General features: G+C 61.8%; 1 protein-coding gene across 2 annotated transcripts in view; it reads right to left on the minus strand.

Annotated features, from left to right (window-relative positions):
* KCNJ12 (potassium inwardly rectifying channel subfamily J member 12) overlaps nt 1-5501 on the minus strand; it is a 29555-nt gene extending 24054 nt beyond the window's left edge. For both annotated transcript variants that reach the window (XM_077163322.1, XM_077163319.1), the window contains exon 1: nt 5434-5501. The gene's annotated coding sequence lies outside the window, so the exon portion shown is untranslated. The remainder of the gene's footprint in view (nt 1-5433) is intronic.
* Between the last annotated feature and the right edge of the window lie 12430 nt (nt 5502-17931).

Here is a 17931-nt window from a genome sequence, read left to right on the forward strand (position 1 = left end):
TTAGTGTCCCGTGTCCACCCTGCTCCCACCAGCCCTCCTCTGAGCAACCCCCAGCCTTGTCCTGTCCTCGGTCCCGGCCCCCTTGCCCTGTGGCAGGTCCCTGCCCCTCTGGGTCTCTCTGGGTTCTGGTCCTGGGAGGGGCTGAGTGGGCACAGCCCCCCATGGCCTCACAGCCCCCCACAGGCTGGGCTTTGGCCTGGAACCAGAACCCAGAGGCAGAGGGTCGGGGCAGGGGCTGGCGCGGTCGGCTACCACCCAGAACGCCAGCTGCTGGCGCTGATTTATTTTTGCCATAAGTGCCGGAGAATTGCAGGGCTGCTGTCGCCAGCTCGGGGGGCTTGGGCTGCAGCTGGATGGAGGGGGGAGAGGCGGGGGGGACAGGCTTCCAGGCCAGGAACACACAGCTCCTCCCTGACCTCCACTGACCTTTGCCTTTCTGTCCCCCCCATTCTGCACGGGCCCTTGCCCAGCTCAGCACCCTGTCTCCACGCACTCCCCCTCCCTGGCCTCTTCCCGTGCTCTTCCCAGGGCACCGGCAGCTGGTCCCCACCTTGTTCACCTTCAGGGAGTGCTCCTCACAGCTCCTCCCACGTCAGGGAGGTGCCCTGCCCACCTCCCCCGGGAAGGGCCCTGGGCCATCATGCCTGTGGGCTCCAGGCCCTTCGGGAAGCTGCCCGCCCGCGGAAGGTGCCCGGGAACGAAAGGGTCGCACCTCGCCAGCCACAAAGGCTTTAGGTTCTTTTGATGACTGAGAAGCTGCTGAAGTGGATAATGGTGTTTGTTGGCTGGGTTTTCAATCCCGTGCAGTGTGCTGGAGAAAGAGACAGAGAAAGAAAACTTTCCAGCCAGCTGGGAGGGGGGTAAATGCGCCAGCACAAGACACAAAGGGCCATGGGCGCCTGCAGAAGGGCCAGTGGCGAGCTGCGCCCTTGCGCTCCGGCCTCTCCAGCTGCACCTCCAGCACCTCTTAACTGAGGACACCGAACGGTTCCTGCAGAGAGGGCCTGCTGGGTGCCGCGTGGGGCCCCACTGCCCAGCACTGGCTTTGCGCAGAGCTGAACAGGGTGGGGGCGTGCGGCCAGGGCCTGTGCCTTGGGCTGGCCGCCCTGGGGCCTCTTGCTGCGTAAGGGACTGGGCCTGTCCACTAGGGCCCTTGGCCTACCGGCTACTGCCGCAGGCACCCGGGACACAGCTGCAAAGGGGTCAAAGCTAAAGCTCTGTCCTGGATGGGTTTATGCTCCAGGGGAGATGGGCAACAAACAAGAAACACATCCTGTCAGTGAGCACTAAGTGCTCCAGAGAAAACCGAAGCAGGAGGAGAGGAGAGAGGAAGGGGGACGGGGGCTGTAGTGTCATAGGGGACCCAGGGAGAGTCTTCCTGAGCAAGTGATAGTCGGGCAAGGCTGAGGAGGAGAGGAAGGGGGCCCTGGGCAGGCACAGTGGGCGGGAGAGCATGTGCAAAGGCCCAGGGGTGGGAGCCTACCTGGTCAGCCAGGAGAGCAGGTGGCTAGAGTGGAGGGAGAGGGCGTGGGAAGTGAGGCCAGAGAGGGAATGAGCCTGGTGAGGGGTTCAGCTTCCATCCTGAGTGAGGAAGGAGCTGTGGGAGCTTCTCCAGAGAGCTGAACCACTGGGCATGTCCAGTGCCGAGAAGGGGCAAGCCCAGGGCCAGTGTGCAGTCTGCTACAGCTCCGCTCTGCGAGGGGACACTTTGCTCCCTGGTAGCTTTTCAGGCCCAAGTTCTTCAGAGCCAGCAGAGATCCAGTGGGGGCCGGGGGTGGGGTGGGGGTATGGGGAGGTCCTGGACAGAGCCCAGGAGGCTGCTCCCTGCCTCTGGGGGTGGATCTAATGCACAGAGCATTAGATCCCTGGAGCAGCTGGGAAAAGGTCTCCCGTTCCGATCTGGCCATGCAAATGGAACCGTGTCCAGCTCTGCGGGGCTGACGGCTAATTACAAGGCTGGGCCAGGGGGCCCCAAGGTCTCTGCGGATCCAGGCAGGAAAATCCAGGCTGTGAAACGCCACAGGGGAAGAGACAGAGAAGGGTAGGGATACAAGGGACACACTAGGAAGCTGAGAGGCCTCCTGCAAGTCCCCTCCCCTCTCTGGACCTCAGTTTCCCCATATGTCCACAAAGAAGGCTGAACTGGGACAACGGATACCCTAAGGCTCTGCCCCAGCCCAAGGCTACTTCCCAGGGGACCGCCGCAGCTGCACTCCACAGACTACACGCCATTGCTTCACCCTGCACCGCCTGCCTCTTCCTAGCTGACTTAGGTCTCCTTCTCCATTTATTGAGCACCTTCTGTATGCCAGATGCCACAGCTGGGGCCGCAGCAGAGAAGCAGAGCACAGTGTTTCCCATCCAGCGGTGCACTAACAGCTACTGACGGCACCAAAGGCGTGGAGGGTCATGGGGGTCTTGGGGCTGGGGAGGGCTCACCAAGCACTAGCTGAGCACCTACTATGACCCAGGCCTTCCGAGGACCAGGGACGCAGCTCTCTGGGAGGTGGAGGTGGGGATTGTGGGCCAGTCTGGGATGACAGAAGGGGATGCGAGGCCAGAATCCCTGGGGCCAGTCAAGCAAATGCATAACTTTGATTCCTGGTCTGCCCCCGGGAAGGCCCCAGGACCAGACCGCAGTCCCCACCCCCCACCCCCAGGGTCCCCCTCGGCCTCCAACCCCCGGTCTGCACAATGGAGCTGATGCCACCCTCTGCACCGTCAGTCCATTAGGAAATTAAATCAGCTGGCAGCGTCGGGCCTTCAGCCAGCACCCAGAGCGGGCTCCAGTCTGGCCTCCCAAGCCCCTAGAACAGGCTCCCACCTCCCTGCCCCCAAGCCCCAGGGCTGCTCCAAAGCCTCCCGGCCTCCTGCCCACGGCCCAGTTTCAGGCCCGCTCTCTTTCATGTCCAGCCCTTTCCTGCTGCCATCTCCCCACCCTGCTGCCCGTGACCTGGGGGCACCTGCTCCGTGGGGCCCGCCCCCCGCTGCTGCCCTCCCAGCCCATCTCCTCCGAGCTGCCAGTGGCAGGACTCCAGGGACAGCCGGCGGGCGGCAGGTGTGTCCCTGTGCCACTCACTGCGGATCCCTGGCTGGCGCCCAGCCGCAGGCACCAGCTGCACCTGTCAGCGCCAGCGTGGGGGGCCGTCGGAGCCAGGGTCAGAGTGGGCACACAGCCGAGGCCATATCCCACCGGCAGCCCGGCGAGGGCCCCAAGCCAGGAGTGACGAAGCAGCCACTTCAGCCTGGCTTGCGCCGAGGCTTCCATGCGCCATGCTCGGTGCTGCCCGGCGTGGCCCCCCAGAGGTCTGGCGACCGGGCACTGCCGAAGCCGTTATTGCCCTTACTCCTGTCACCACCACCACCATTGCCACTTTATAGTTGCAGGCCCACCCACCGTCACCTTGTCCTACTTTGGGCAGACCTACGGAGGTCACCGTGGCCCTGGGACAGGAAGCCCAGCAGTGGCAGCCCTCACGTCTGGGGAGAGCCGGGCAGAGGCTTCTGCTCATGTCTCAACTCACTGTGTGGCCTTGGGCAAAGCCCTGCTCTGTCTGGGCACAGCTACCTACCCCCAGCCCAGCTCAGTGAACATCCCTTCACCAGGAATGTACCTGGGCTGAGGAGGGGCCTCTGCCTGGCCCTTGCCCAGGAACAGGGGGAAAGGAGGTTGCCAGGGACTCCAAGCTCTTGCCTACCAGGTCTGCACCAACACCCAGCATTTATGGAATGCCTACTGAATACACACAACACCGGGGCAGTGTAAAAAGAGGGGCCTTCCCTGTTGTCCAGCATACTGCAGCTACACTTGTCCCCACATGGGCTTAAGCAGGTCCCTCCCTGTCCCCCTTCTCTCTCTCAGGGGCCTGAGCCCCACTTGACCCAGGTCCTCCCACAGCCCCAGTCCTGGAGCTAGCAGGCCAGGGCCCCCAACCAGCTGGACAGAGTGGGGGAGGCCTCAGAATAACTGTGTGGGTCTTTGCAGAGGAGTGCACCCGAGAGGGTGCTCCTCTTAGAGGCGGTGGTGCCCCTCAAAAAGACCATGAGCCTCGTGTGCCCGGGGCTGGAGCTCCCCTCCCCACCGGTCTCAGCCACACGGCGGCGTCCAGGACGCAGGCGCGCGGCCTGAGGGTCTGCAGGCATCAGCCTAGCGCAAGGTGAGGCTAGGGTCCTCGCGGGGCGGGAGCAGGGTTGGCCTTCTCTGGGCCGCCGAGGGCAGAGGGGCAGCCCGGGGGTCCCAAGGCTCGTGCCTGCTGGATTCGCACCTTGGAGGCGGCAGCTGCTGCTTTCCGAGGTGTGTGGGTGCCGCGACACTCCCGGGAGACCGAGCCTGCGAACCCAGGGTCAGGGATGTGAGCGTGGGGGGCAGGAGGGCCCCGGCGTTTTATTCCAGGGTGCGGGCCCCGGGCGCAGGGAAGCGAAGAAGAAACTAGAAATGGCCATGGGGGGCCGGGGGGCCCCGAGTCCCGGCAAGTTCAGACTGAGGGGAGCCAGAAGAACCCCGGAACCGCCCACCCCCACCCCCAAAGAAAAAGACTTTTTCTGTTACACCCATTCCGCACACAGGTTTTTAAATACTCGTGACATGTGAGCACTCCATCAGAACAGCCCGCACAGGCGCGAGCCCGCGGCCTCAACCTCTCATCTGAAACCCCCAGGAACTCCCACCCAGGTGCCACTCCCAAGGGGTCCCCCAGGCTGCACAGAGCACACGCGCATGCAGTGTGTGTGGGGGGGCCGGCCCTGAAAACCTGGGGGGGCTTCTCAGCGGAGGGGCTGTGCCATCCCCTCCGCAGTCTAGGCCGACTTCTGAAGGCAAAAAGAAAAAAAGCCGCTGGAGCCGTCGGCTCGCCCGCTGGCAGAGAACACCATTTCCAGAATATTTTTACTCCATTAGAGCTCAGGAGGTGGCGAAAGAGGAATGATTCCAAACACCCGCAAGTCTCCGGCCCGGGAGCGTTTTCGGGAGTGGCTCAGATTTCCTGCGCCCACCCCCACCCCCACCACTCCGCACCCCCAACCTGATCCTGGGGTCTCCGGGAAGGTCACGCCTAGGACTGATGCCGCGCGCAAATTGCCTTCCCACGCTCCCTCCCCAGCCCTCGCCAACCTGACACAGGGGCCCGGGGGCTCCTCAAAGTTTCCCGGAGCACCCCCCCACCCCCATCCCGGGACGGAGGTTAGCGAGCACTAAAGTTCCCTCGCGGCGGTAGCCCGAGACGCGGCAGGGGAAGAAAAGCTTGCCGTCAGCATTTCCTCCGATGGCTCACCAAGAGAGGAACAAAAAAAAAGGAACGCGAGAAGCAGAGACAACCCTCCCGCACCACCTTCCCGGTTGCAGCACCACCTCGCATTCGCTCGCACCCGGGATGCGGGCCTCGGGGCACCGGGCCGGCACACCGGGGACCGAGAGCCAGGCGGCCGCGCACTTACCTCGGTCGGCGCCCCGGGCGCGGCGCGCTCCGCGTCTTCCGAGCTCCTGGCGACCGTGCCCGGCCCCGGCCGCCGCTGCGCTGGCCGCCTCGCCGCCGCCGCCGCAGGGCAGCCTCCGGGGGCGCTCCATGCCCAGGGGCGCGTCGGTCCGGGGCGCTAGTCCCCCGGCCCAGCCGCGGGTCGGGGGCGCGCGCCTGGACGGCGCCCCCGGCCGCGGGTCGCTCGCTCTGGCCGGCGCGGTTGGCGTCTGTCCCTCCAGCCGGCCGGGAGCGCGGCCGGCCCACCCCCTCCCCCGCCCGGCTGTTGGCTGATCCCGGGCCGGGCCCGGTCGCTCCCCACGCTCCGCGCCTCCCGCGGGCTCCGGCCGCGCCTGTCCCCCGCCCCCCGGCCCCCGTTCCCAGGAAGGAGGCGGCGGCGAGGCCCGGGAAGGCGGGGAGCGCGGAATGGAGGGCGAGGAGGCGGCGGGAGGCAGAGGCTCGGCGCGCACCCAGCTCCGCGCCCGGCTGCCGCCGAGCCCGGCTCGGCAACTCCTCTAACTCTCCGCGGAGAGCACGCCCGCCCCGCGCCGCGCCGCCGCTGCCCCCGCCCACCGCGGCCCCGGCCCGGCCGCCGCGCTCACCCCCCGCCCCAGCTCCCGGCCGCCCCCCGTTCCCTTCTACACCGCCAGCCACTTGCGCACTGGGGCATGCAGGCACACACACACACACACACACACACACACACACACACACACACACAAGCACGTCCTCCCAGGGACCCGCGCGCGCACACAGGTGCACGGCAAGCACACACCCGGGCTGCACACCCTAGCAGGGAGCGCTTGCACACACGCGTGCACGCAGCTGGGCGCACAAGCTTAGGAGTCAGCATCCAGACCCCCAAAATGCATGCACCTGCACACATGACAGTCCCCAGGACCCAGGTGCACCCCCCAGAGGCCTGCGCACGCAGGTAGTAGCTGCACGTGTGCACGCATGCACAGAGACCCAGGCCCATGCAATCCCACTCCCATACACTCTTGCACACCAGGCACACTCTCTATACATCATTTCTCCCCCCTTTAATTGCAGCTCTCTCCTCCCATCTCCTGCTGCTTCTTCCCTCCCCTCTCCTCCCCTGCCCTCTCTCTGCAGACTCGACCCCCATGTGACCCCTTCTCCTTGCCCACCCCTGCTTCGGCTTGGAGGCTCAGGCTTTCCTCCAGCTCGTCCCCAAGCGCCCTGCCCTCCCATCCTCCTGGGGCCTATTGTCTGGGCCTCAGATCTCAGCCTCCCGCAGGGCACCGGCCTTTCATCCCACAGACAGCCCCGCCCAGCTCGGCCCCAGCCCAGGGAGACCCCGAGTCATCGTCCGCCTGACCCCTCACTCTGCCCTGGGCCACAGAATTGGGCCGAGGAGGCAGGTCTGTAACAGAAGCGCGCGCCTCAAAGGGCTCGCCGGCCACCTCGGCCTCGCGCCTCCACTTTAATGTTAAATATAATTATGTGTCTGCACAGCGGGGAGATTGGCTGCAGGATTCTCACTGAGGAGGACGCGCTCTGGCCACCGCCCAGATTGCTGGCAGCTCCAAGCAGACCGCGGCCACAGGCCCCACAGCTCCCAGGCAGCTGGCAGGTGCAGTCTGGGCTAGACTAGGCCTGTCCTGGGTTTGAATCTACCCCTGCCACACACACATGCACACACATGTGCACACACACACGGGGCCAGCTGTGGAGGCAGCCCAGTTAACCCTTTGGTGCCTTGGTTTCCCCATTGTCAGATGGGGGCAATGGGAGTTCCTGCCTAATGGAGGTGCAGTGAGGATTAAATGAGATGGGCATTCCTGAAGTGCTTGCCACAACAGGCGGCTGGCTAACCCGGCTGACAGTTACTGAGCACTCAATATGTGCTAGGTTCGTCACTGAGGAACCGGCTAGAGGTATGCAGTCGTTGGACTGCCACCAGGTCCTCTAGGGCAGGCGCTCTCAATGGCCCTGTTTCACAGTTAGAGAAACTGGGGCACAGAGAGGGGCAGCCACGCGCCCAGCCACAGGGCATGGAGTGGCACCGCCACGATGCGAAGCCGGGTCTCCATACCAGCCCCCTGCCTCCCCGACTCACTGGCTGAGCAGAGAGGAGGGGCATGTAGGAGTCCCCATCTAAGGCCCCACCCACCCCTGACTCCTAGAAACCAGCCTCCCAAGGGCCAGAAGCTCTCAAGGAACGTTCCCATCGCCCCCCCTCCGCGTGACCCCGGAAGGCAGTGATTTGGATCCCACCCGTCCCTGCTCTGTTTGCCCAGAGGGAGGAGTCCAAAGGGGGGCAACGAATGCGGCACTCAGTCCCTCCTCGCCATCACTGGGCAGTGCTTGGCCGTCCCAGGAGGGCCAGGGCCCTGAGAGATCCCAACCTGCAAGTCCCTCCATGGGGGCCCCAAAGGCAGCTCCGCCGGGAGACTGGAGGGGTCAAGGGGCCAAGGCGTAGGCAAGAACGCCTCGGACCTCCGCTGCTGGGACAAGGGTCCCACCCCACACAGAGCCCCCACCTAGCTGCTCCCCAAGGTGGTCAGCAGGACAAGCTGGAGCTTGTCCCAGGGCCCCAGGCCTCACCCCGAGTCACAGCAAAAGCAAGGGGCTTGCCCAAGGTCAGCCGAGGTGAGCCCACCCCAGGCCACTGACCCCACCCCCACCTCCCAGCCCTCCCCACTGTCTGGGGTGGAATTAAGTTCAATCACGATGACATTCCATGCACGGCTATCACGGCCCTGGATGGTCCGTCCCCAGCTCCCCAAGGGGAGGCCGCATTCCCAGGGCAGGAAGGGTTCCGAGGGGCAGCGTCTCCTCCCGCACTCTGTGAGCTGTGGCCTCCTGCCCTCTCCCTGGAGCAGCAAAGCCATTTTGGACATAGACTGAGCGCAGGCCAAGAGGAGCTGAGTCCCCAGCCCCCCATTCCCTGGCTCAGTGACCTTGAACAATGCCTTGCTGGGGCCCCACTTCCTTCTCTGTAAAACAGGGGTGACAGCAGCAGCAGTGGCAAGAAAAACACTAATCCCCTCCCTCCCTCGGCCTAGGAGGGGCCAAAGAGATGACGAAGAGGTGAGCATGTATACAGTAGATGTTCTAGCAATGCATGTGCCCTTCGGGAACACCCTCTGAAATTCTTTCTTCCCCTCCAGGCTGGGCCTCCTTGAGGGCAAGGATGAGGCTGCGACCCCTCCCCTCACTGCCCCCCCAGCCCTGGGCCGAGCATATAGCAAGTGTGCAGGACACGTTCACGATCCCAGCATCTTTAGAACCACAGGCCGGCGAGGCCAGGAGAGGCCCTGGGCCAGCCAGAGGCCTCCTGCTTTCACTGACCAGGAGATGCAGGCCCAGAGAGGGGAGGCTCGGTTCCAGTGGCACGAAGTGGTCAAAGTGGGCCTGGCAGGCTGGGGTTTGCTCTCCACGGAGGCACAGCTGCTGGCTCTTGTAATATGCATGTCCTAATATGACAATGCCCATGCATTTGTTTGGGGCATAAATTAATCATCAGTTGACCATAGGAAGACCAGACAGCCCCCTATGGGTGCTTCGTTGACCAGCCCCACAGGCAGCTGCACGGACACCCTTGGCTCCTCCTAGCTGCACAGCCTCCAGGGCTGCCTCCACCGAAGAGCCCTCCAAGATGGCCCCAGCCCACTCTCAACCTCGACCAGCCCCACTCTCAGGGTCTCCCGTGCCCCCGCCCCCAGCCCACCTCCTGGATTAAACACCCTCAGGGTAAAGCCCCAGGACCTACCAACCTCACAGCACCCTCCCTCTTGCCTCTCTGTTCCCTTCGTCCAGGCCTTCAGACCTGCACCAGTACCTGCTGTTTCCTCTGCCAGGGACACCCCTCCCCTGAACTGCCCTCCATAGCAGTGGCCGCGTCACCATCAGGAGAGGCCTGTGCTGACACACCTGCAGGACCTGGCCACCACCCCACGCCCCCTACCTCGCCTCCTTTCCGCCTAGCTGCCCTCTGAATGTGCCCTCTGGTTTATCACCCGCCTCCCCCACCCCCTGTCAGCCTGTGCTGGGGGTCTGGCCCACAGTCTACTGACGTTTGCAGGATGAACAAGTGAGAGACAAGCATGGGAACAAGTCGCAGAGCCCGACCCCACCCCATCACAGCCTGGGGCTGGGTGCCTCCAGACTGCTTCTCAGCCGAAGCCTGATATCCTCCTCCAGGCAGGCACCCAGGGCCTAGGCCCACCCTGCCTGCCAGGTCCCTACAGGGGCCAGAGGACCCATGCCACTGCTTCCAGAGTGGCCCTCCCTGGTGGGGTGCAGAGGCCTGGCCAGGAGTCCAGAGCTCCAGGACTGCAGCCCGCTCATGCCCCATCTTCACGCTGTCCAGTCCAGGTGGACAGAGAGGCCCACATGGGCATCGGGGGCAGAGCTGGGCCCAGAACCAAGAGTCTCGCCCCTCGCCAGAGAGGTTCTTGGAGAGTGAAAAGGCGGTGGAGGCCGGCGGAGCACCCGGATGGGATGCTGCCATTACCGGTTAGGTGAAGCCAGTGGCGTGGGGAGCCCTGGGAGGCTGCAGGGGCCAGGCCTCGGCTGTCACCTCTGGGGACGTGGAGGAGGTGACTGTGCTCACATACACCACACATGAGCCCACACATGCACACGTGCACACACCTTCATATGCACACTCGCATGCACCCACAGGGCACAGGTGCCTGCAGACTGAGCTTAGGGCTTCCACCGACAAGCGCCAGCCACACCACCCTGGCACCCTCGGTCCCCTCCCACGGGCTCAGCAGATACTGAAGCTCCAGACTGGAGCGGGTGGCAGCCAGGAGCCCAGGGGCCAGCGCGGGGCAGGGCGGGGCAGGCTTAGCGATCACAGGCCACGCCCCCCCACCCTGCTTCTGGGCCTGGGTCGGCCCCTGCCCCGCTAGCAGCCTTGGTGATTGGGTGAAGGATGGACATGTGACTGACACCAGCAGATGGGAGAAAGCCCTAGGACTTTGTTGCGACCACCGAGAACGGCTCCGTTGCCTGGGGGGCTCGGGGCTGGCTGGTGGGCCCGAGTGGGGTGAGCTTGTCGGAAGGTCCAGAGGGAGATGGACGCTGCATAGGCCGCCTGGGTTCCTGCGACACCCGGGCTTGTCAGTTTCCTTTGCCGAAATAGTTCCCCACCCTACGGACCCGGCTTTTGAGACGGGCGCACGTAGCCGGCCCGGCGCTCGGGGCTCCTGGTGGTCGGGGCGCGCCAGCGGAGGGCGCGGGGCCTCCAGAGCCCGCGTCCCTCGGCTCCGGCGACACCCCCCGAACTGCTCTGCGAGGCCCGCCTCTGCCTGCGGCTTCTCCCTCCCAGGGAGGCAGGAGCGGCCCACAGGCCCAGGCGGCCGCGGGAAGGGCAGCGGGGGCCGGGCGGTCCCCAGGGCGCCTTGCGCGGAGTTAAAAATAGCTGTCCCTGAGGAGCCTCCCGCGGCGGCCATCCGGCCAATTCCCCGCTCCCTGGGCGGGCCCGCCGCCTCCTCCCCGCGCCCCCCGCGAGGGGCAGCCCCGCTTCCAGCTGGGCCCGTGGACGGGCAGCGGCCGGGGAGAGTCGCCGCGGCGGGACAGCCGCCACCGCCCAGCAGCGGGCCCAGGCCCAGGACGGCGGGGCGCGGTCGTATTTCCTCGGAAAATCAAGGACACCTCTGCCGGCTCGCTGAGAAGGGGCGCGTCCCCCCTGCTGGCCTAGGCCGGCCCCCCCACCGGCCGGGCCCCGCCCCCGGCCCGGGCCCCTGCGGCCGGGAGGTGGCTGTGGTTTGCTCGGTTGAGATTTGCGCTGAGAGAATGCGTTGCTTTAGCACTTTTTAAAATCCGGATTTCTTTGTGTTGGGAAGTCTGACTGCCCCCGCCGCAGGCACGCACGGGGCTCCTGGCGGCCGCGACTTCCCGGCCTCCTGCCCCTGGGCTGCGGCTAGGCTGGGATCTGCGGCCCTGCGGGCAGGGACGGAGCAGCGGCCTGGGGTCCGCCCCTCCCGCCCACCACAGGCCCCAGAGCCGGGCTCGACTGTCTCAGGCCCCGTTGGCTCTGCCGCAATCCCCGGGCGGGTGCGGGCTGCGGGGCTGCGGGGCTGCGGGGCTGCCAGCCGGGCCCTTCCCAGGGACCCGCGGCGCGGAAGCTTCTATTTATAGACGCCCCTGTGGCCTGGGCAGTTCTCACGGCGGGGGAGGGGCCGGGCTACTGGGCCTCGGCCCTTCCTGCTGTCCGATGTGGCTCCCGCCTCACTATCTCCTCTCCTCCGCCCCGCATCAGACAGGAGAGCTCTTGGAATAGGTGCCGAATGAGTCCCAAGGGCCCAGGGCCAGCACAGCGCCTGGCCACAGGAGGTGCCCCGTGAAGGGTTGTCAGGAGCCTCCCACCTGCCCCCACAGCCTCTCTGCATGCCCCCCCAGGGGGTCGCAGGCCTCCCAAGGACACCTACCTGCTCCCGGGCTCTAAGAGGTTGGGGTCCAGCTCCCCCAGACTGGGGGCACCTCCCTGCCCCCCAGCCCCCTTCCAACCCTGCCGCCCACCTGGGCACCTCCCCAGCTTAGGTCTCCTGCCCCTCAACTATAGCCTGGTCACCACCACCCCCACACTACTGAGACACGTCCCCTCTCTCTGGGCTCTGGCCTGGGAATTCACCCCCTGCCATGCATGCACACAGTGGGCATCCAGCAGCAGGAACGGAAAGGACCCTGCGCCGCAGCACCCAGGAAAGGCATCACCAGGGCGGCACAGGCGGTGCCGTCGCGACAGCCGAGCCGACAAGAGGAGAGACACTGCCGGGCCGCTTGCCCACCGCAGAGCAGTGGGGTATTTAACAGGTGCTCAGTAAAAGCTTGTTCAAAATGAACCTCTCTGTCCTAACAGGGAAAGTTCTTTTTTTTTTTTTTTTTGAACATAGCCTCTTTTTATTGACTACTCTAAGTAGAACAAACTAAATACATATTTAGCAGTTTTGGTTCATTTATACAGTACATTAAATAAGTTATGCACAGAGTTAAGTAACAAAAGTTCCTATCAGAGTAAAATGACAAAGCACAGAAAAACTAAACTGTAACGCATCCTGTGGGTGGTTTCACATTCATCATCCCCCTTTAAAAACCACACTTTGAGGCTTAGTTTTCTGTTTATTTACATGATTGGCTTTCTTTTATGGACGGACTCTTTGTAGCCTCCTCAGGAATGTGGAAAGCCGAGAAAGTGGACAGAAGCCTCTCAGCCAAACAGCCCTTTCAACCAGTCACCTAATGTTTATTGCTGCTGCTTTCTGACGACTCCAAAGCAGGGACAGGGGTGTCCCTGACAGATGCCAGCTGCAGCTGCCCTATTTGGTATAAGCATCAATAAGGGTGTACACTGGGCAGTTGCAGCCCTGACCAGATGGGTTCTGTAGGGGGAGCTCCATTTCTGGGGAGCTATAAGGCCCATCCCTCAGGCCTCCCAACCTTCTGGCTCATGATGAAAAAGGTCACCTGCATTATCATCTTGGAAAGTTCTTTAAGACTGTGAAGAATCACGGTGCAGAGGGGAGGGTTCTGGGTGCCATCATTGGAATTTAAAAAAAAACACATTTCAAAGCTGAGATGTATATATACAAATGTGCGTGATAGAATATTCCAGAAAGAGACACAAAAAACTGATCTACAGGAAGGGCAACTGGGAGGCTAAGGGGAACAGGAGGAAGACGAACCGGTCTCTGAAAGTCCTTTGCATTTTTATACTATGTTTAAGGTATAAATGTGCCAAAGTTAACTAATTTTGTAAAGACCCTAAAACCAAGGGAAGAGGAAGCCTTCACCTTCCCTGGCTCCCCATCACCCTGTCCCTGCCATGAGCCTCATCTGTGTGACACCCCCCCCCCAGGCCCCAGGACCAGGCTTCCCTGTAGCCCCTCCAGGCCCCTGCTTGGGCTGCTTGGGCCCGGCTGACCCCATCCTGTGTGCCGTGATGGGTCAGACCCAGGGCGCCCTGGGTTTCTCAAAGGCGCAGGTGACGCAGCTCCCAGGCCCCTCTACCCCAGCCCCAGCCCCACCGCGTCCAAGGCACCCCGCTCCTGCCCCGCCAGCCCGTCCGCGGGCACAATTAGTATCGACTCCATTTCAAATCCATTAACCTGCCTGGAAATGCAGATGATAAATATAGAATCAATTTCAAATCCTCGGAGCCCACATCACCCCTGCCCCCACCCCGCCGGGCCCTAGGGGATGTCCTTCTGCGAACACATGGAAGTCAGCAAAGACCCTCTGAAATGGTCAAGCATCTATCAAACTCCATCTGTGTGCGAGACAATGGCGGAGCAGTCTCTCATGTCAGACAGACTTAGGCTTAAATCCTGGCGCCACTAGACACTTGCTGTGTGACCTTGGCAAGTTACTTAACCTCTCTGTGCCTCTGCAAAATGGGAACAAACAGTGTCAGGGCTGTGGCTGTGCTGGGGATCAGATGCAGCACAGAAGTACTCAGCTACCTCCTGGCACACAACAAGCACCCATAAAAGCTGTCAGTTCTGTTCTACAGTGTTAACTAAATGCCATGACAATCGTGCTGCGGTTCCTGGAAAGAAGTTCTCCAGTGTTAGCCTGGGGTCCGTGGACTGGATTCACGGGTCCGTGGATGTCGGTGTGGGGAAAAAGTCATTATTTTTCCCCACCCACAAAGGAGACACAGCATTTCCTTCCACTGAGAGTCGAGGCCACAGACCCCGGGACATTTGTCACCAACCAAGCTCACACGTGTCCCCACCCCGTTGCAAGACATCACAACATATTGTCTACGTTGGCCACAGTTCAAAGTTATGACTCAACAGCACAGTCAGCAAAGCCCGCCACAGGCAGGGGGCAAACAGCATCTTAGCCACGAAAAAGCCTGGGGTCCAGGCCCCTTCCACAGCATGAATGGGCCTAGGAATGTGCTCACGAGAGGACAGATACTGCATAATTCCACGTGTGTGAAACATCTAAAATAAGCAAATGCACAGAGACAGAAAGCACATTAGGGTTACCAGGGCAGAGAGGGGGTGCCGGGGATCATTGTTTAGTGGGTTCAGAGTTTCTGTCTGGGGTGACGTGTTTTGGGTGATCGATGCCGGTGACAGGGGCCCGGTATTGTAACTGTAACTAATGCACTGAGTTATACACTTAAAAATGGTTAAAATGACAGTATCTATGTATAACCACAATGAATACGTTTAAATTATGATTAGCATTAGACTCACTTTTCAATCTTATTGATGTATTAATTAAAAAGCAAATATTTTACTGTATCACAATGTGCTTTTAAAATCTCAAGTTTTAAAATGCCTGTATGCTTTATTTGGTGCATGTAAAACCAGACTCTGAGGACGGGAGGGTGGCATCCCCCTGGGGATGGCACGGGGAGGGGTGCAGGCCCATTGACCAGCTGGGACCCTAGGTGCCCTGGCTTGCCCCTTTGGCCACAGGCTACAGGACCTGAGCCAGCACTGCACCCCCATCCCAGACTCTCAGGGGTCCTGTGTGGGTCATCTGGGCCTGGGGTCTGGCAGGAGTGGGGGCCTCTGACCCCACCCCCACCCAGACAAGACCCCACACATTCATCCTGCACCCCATGGCCTCTCACCCCACCCCAGCTCCTGGCTGCCTCTGGACACCCTGGACCCCTCCCAGCCTGCCCAGAGAATGGGAGGGGAAGGAGTGAAAAGAAATGCTGGGATGGGACCAGACACCCCCCACCTTGACTCTCCAGGACGGGTGGCCAGTGGTGATGGTGTAGGGCTATCCCCAAGCAGAGGGCTCTCCAGGGCAGGTGGGGGGCAGCACAGAAGAGACAGCCCCACCCCGCATCCCTGAAAGCAGGCAGCTCAGCTGAGCAAGCTTCCTGGAAGGCCACAGATGTGGCTTACAGAGGTAGTGAGCATCCCATCGCAAGAGGTATGCAAGTATCCAGATTTTTGGTCCCTGGGCAGCACATGGATGTCAGGGTGGGGGCTCTGGTCAGCTTGTCCTGTGGGAGAGGATAGGCATGGTGGGACAGGGGATCAGGCTATCCCCGGCATGGCCACGGGGTCAGTGCTGCAAGCCCAGTGTCCTTTGTCCAGGGATCTGAGCTGGGCCTTCAGCCGAGCCAGGGCTTAGGCACAAAATGGGTGCAGTGAGGGAAGTAAGATGGGGAATTTAGGCCTGTGTCAGCACATAGCTCCCACTGGTGGGCGGGGTGGGTGCTCAGCCCCCTCACCCCTGCGTTGGGTGGGTCCCTCCGGCCTCCCCTCCTGGCCTTGGGGGCTCTGAAAGTGGAACACACATGCCCCATCCCCGACGCCGTTGACAGGAGCTGAAAAAGGGATTTCTGTTGTTTTGCTTTTGAATGTTTTCCCTTTCCATCTGGCCAAGCTGTGCCCCTGCCCAGGGCTTCCTGCTTCAGAAAACACTTAGGCCACAAACCACGTCCGATGGGAAGGGCCTCCGAAGGCGGCAGCTGACTGCGGGCCCTGCTGAGCTCCTTAGCCAGTGCCTGGCGCCTGCCTTGTGTACATCCTGCATCTCACGGCTGAGAGGTGGGTCTGGGGGTTCCCGACCCAGCGGCAGCGCTGACCTGGGGCCCAGACCGGGCAGCCCCAGCTTCCTACGGCCTCTATGGGAGACCAGGGCAGGCTCCACCCCTCAAAGGCTTGGAGCACCAGAAGGCGCCTTCGGGAGCCCTGAGGAGCTCCCTGGAGGTCCGGGGACTCCACCCATGGGTGGCCTGGAGGGCTCCCCCTCCCCCCTCCTGGACTGAAGCAGCCCCGCCCTCCGACCTCAGGGCTTTGCACTCGCCAGAATGTCTCCCAGATCGCTTCCTAGCTCCTTTCTCACAAGTCAGGTTTTTGTTCTAACATCTCTTCACGGGTCGCCTTTTCTGGGCCCCGGGATTGGCACTCATTTTCCTCTGCACAGCGTGAGTCTCTCCCTATAGGCAGGTGTGTCTGTCTTGCTGCTGTACCCCTACCTAGACCTGGGGACATAGATCTCTGCCTCCAGAACGGAATCTTCTCGACCATCATCAAGGTCGGGCCCAGCTCCCCCTTTCAGAGAGAAGGGCCCTGGGGCTCAGAAAAGGGGCTGCCCAGGGGCCCCGCAGGGCTGGCGGAGTGGTCAGAGCAGAGGGAGTGGAGCGGCTGTGAGAGCCCAGTGCTTCACCCTCGCCCCCTTGCCTGCCCCCAGTGCCCTGCGAGCATGGGGCCACCGGGGACGTGCAGCTCCACCGCGAGCACAGGCACCAGGGGGACTGGCCAGGACAGGCTCCCCAGTCGACCGCAGGCCGGCCAACCGCCCTCCCGCGCACATCCTGCCCGGGGCCACGGCTCCTGGGGTGGCGTGCAGGGCCATGGGGGCTCCTCCAGCGTGGAGCCAGCACCTCCACAGAGACCCACAGGGGATGCCCAGATGGGGTCCCTGCCCCTGGCATGGTGAAGACCCCTCCCTGAATGCTACACTGGCCTGGGTTCGAGCCTGCCCTCCGCCTGGCTTTGCTATGTGTGGTACTTAGTTAGGTTCAGGTATCAACTTGGCCAGGTGAAGGCACCTAGCTCTGTTGCTGTGGACATGAGTCAATGGTACGTGAACCTCATCTGTTGCTGATTACATCTGCAGTCAGCTAGGAGGCGTGCCTGCTAAAATGAGTGACGTTTGACTTAATTGGTTGGTGCTTAAATGAGAGACTCAAGGTAGCACAGCCCAAGCAGCTCAGCATACCTCATCTCAGCACTCGCAGCTCAGCCCAGGCCTTATGGAGATGCAGAAAGGAATCACCCCAGGGAAAGTTGTTGGAACCCAGAGGCCTGGAGAGAAGCCCAGCAGAGATCACCCTGTACCTTCCCGTGTAAGAAAGAACCTCAGTTGAAAGTTAGCTGCCTTTCCTCTGAAGAACTATACGTTTTTAACTAAATAAATCCTCTTTTATTAAAAACCAATCCATCTCTGGTGTGTTGCATTCTGACAGCTTTGGCAGACTAAAACACTGAGTTATCTCAGGACTCTGAGACTGTTTTTCTGTCTGTAAAATGGAGACAGGAAAGCCTCCCTCACAAGGGCACCTGGGAAACAATAAATGATAGCTTATTATCATCATCCTCACCATTTATCAAACCACCCACTCCTCCATCCATCTGTCTATCCGTCCATCCACCCATCTGTCCATCCATCCATCTGTCCATCCACCCATCCATCCATCCACCCATCTGTCCATCCATCCAACTGTCCATCCATCCATCCATCTACCATCTGTTACCAGACAAAGGCAGTGAGTTCTCTGCCCAGTACTCACAACGACCAATTCCTGAGACCCCTGATTTCAAAAAGGGAAAGAGTTCATTGCTAGGCACAAAGCAGGAGAGCAGACAACCCATCGGCCCAATAATCTGTCTCCCCAAACTGCAGTAATTCTGATAGTTTTATAATATCAAAAGATGGGCAGTTTTAGGATAATGAGCACAGTGGCCCCAGATGATGTGATTAGAGCTGATCTAATTACTGGGCCTGCGCAGAACGATCACAT

This window comes from Tamandua tetradactyla, chromosome 6 (assembly GCF_023851605.1).
Source record: "Tamandua tetradactyla isolate mTamTet1 chromosome 6, mTamTet1.pri, whole genome shotgun sequence".
Lineage (NCBI taxonomy): Eukaryota > Metazoa > Chordata > Mammalia > Pilosa > Myrmecophagidae > Tamandua > Tamandua tetradactyla.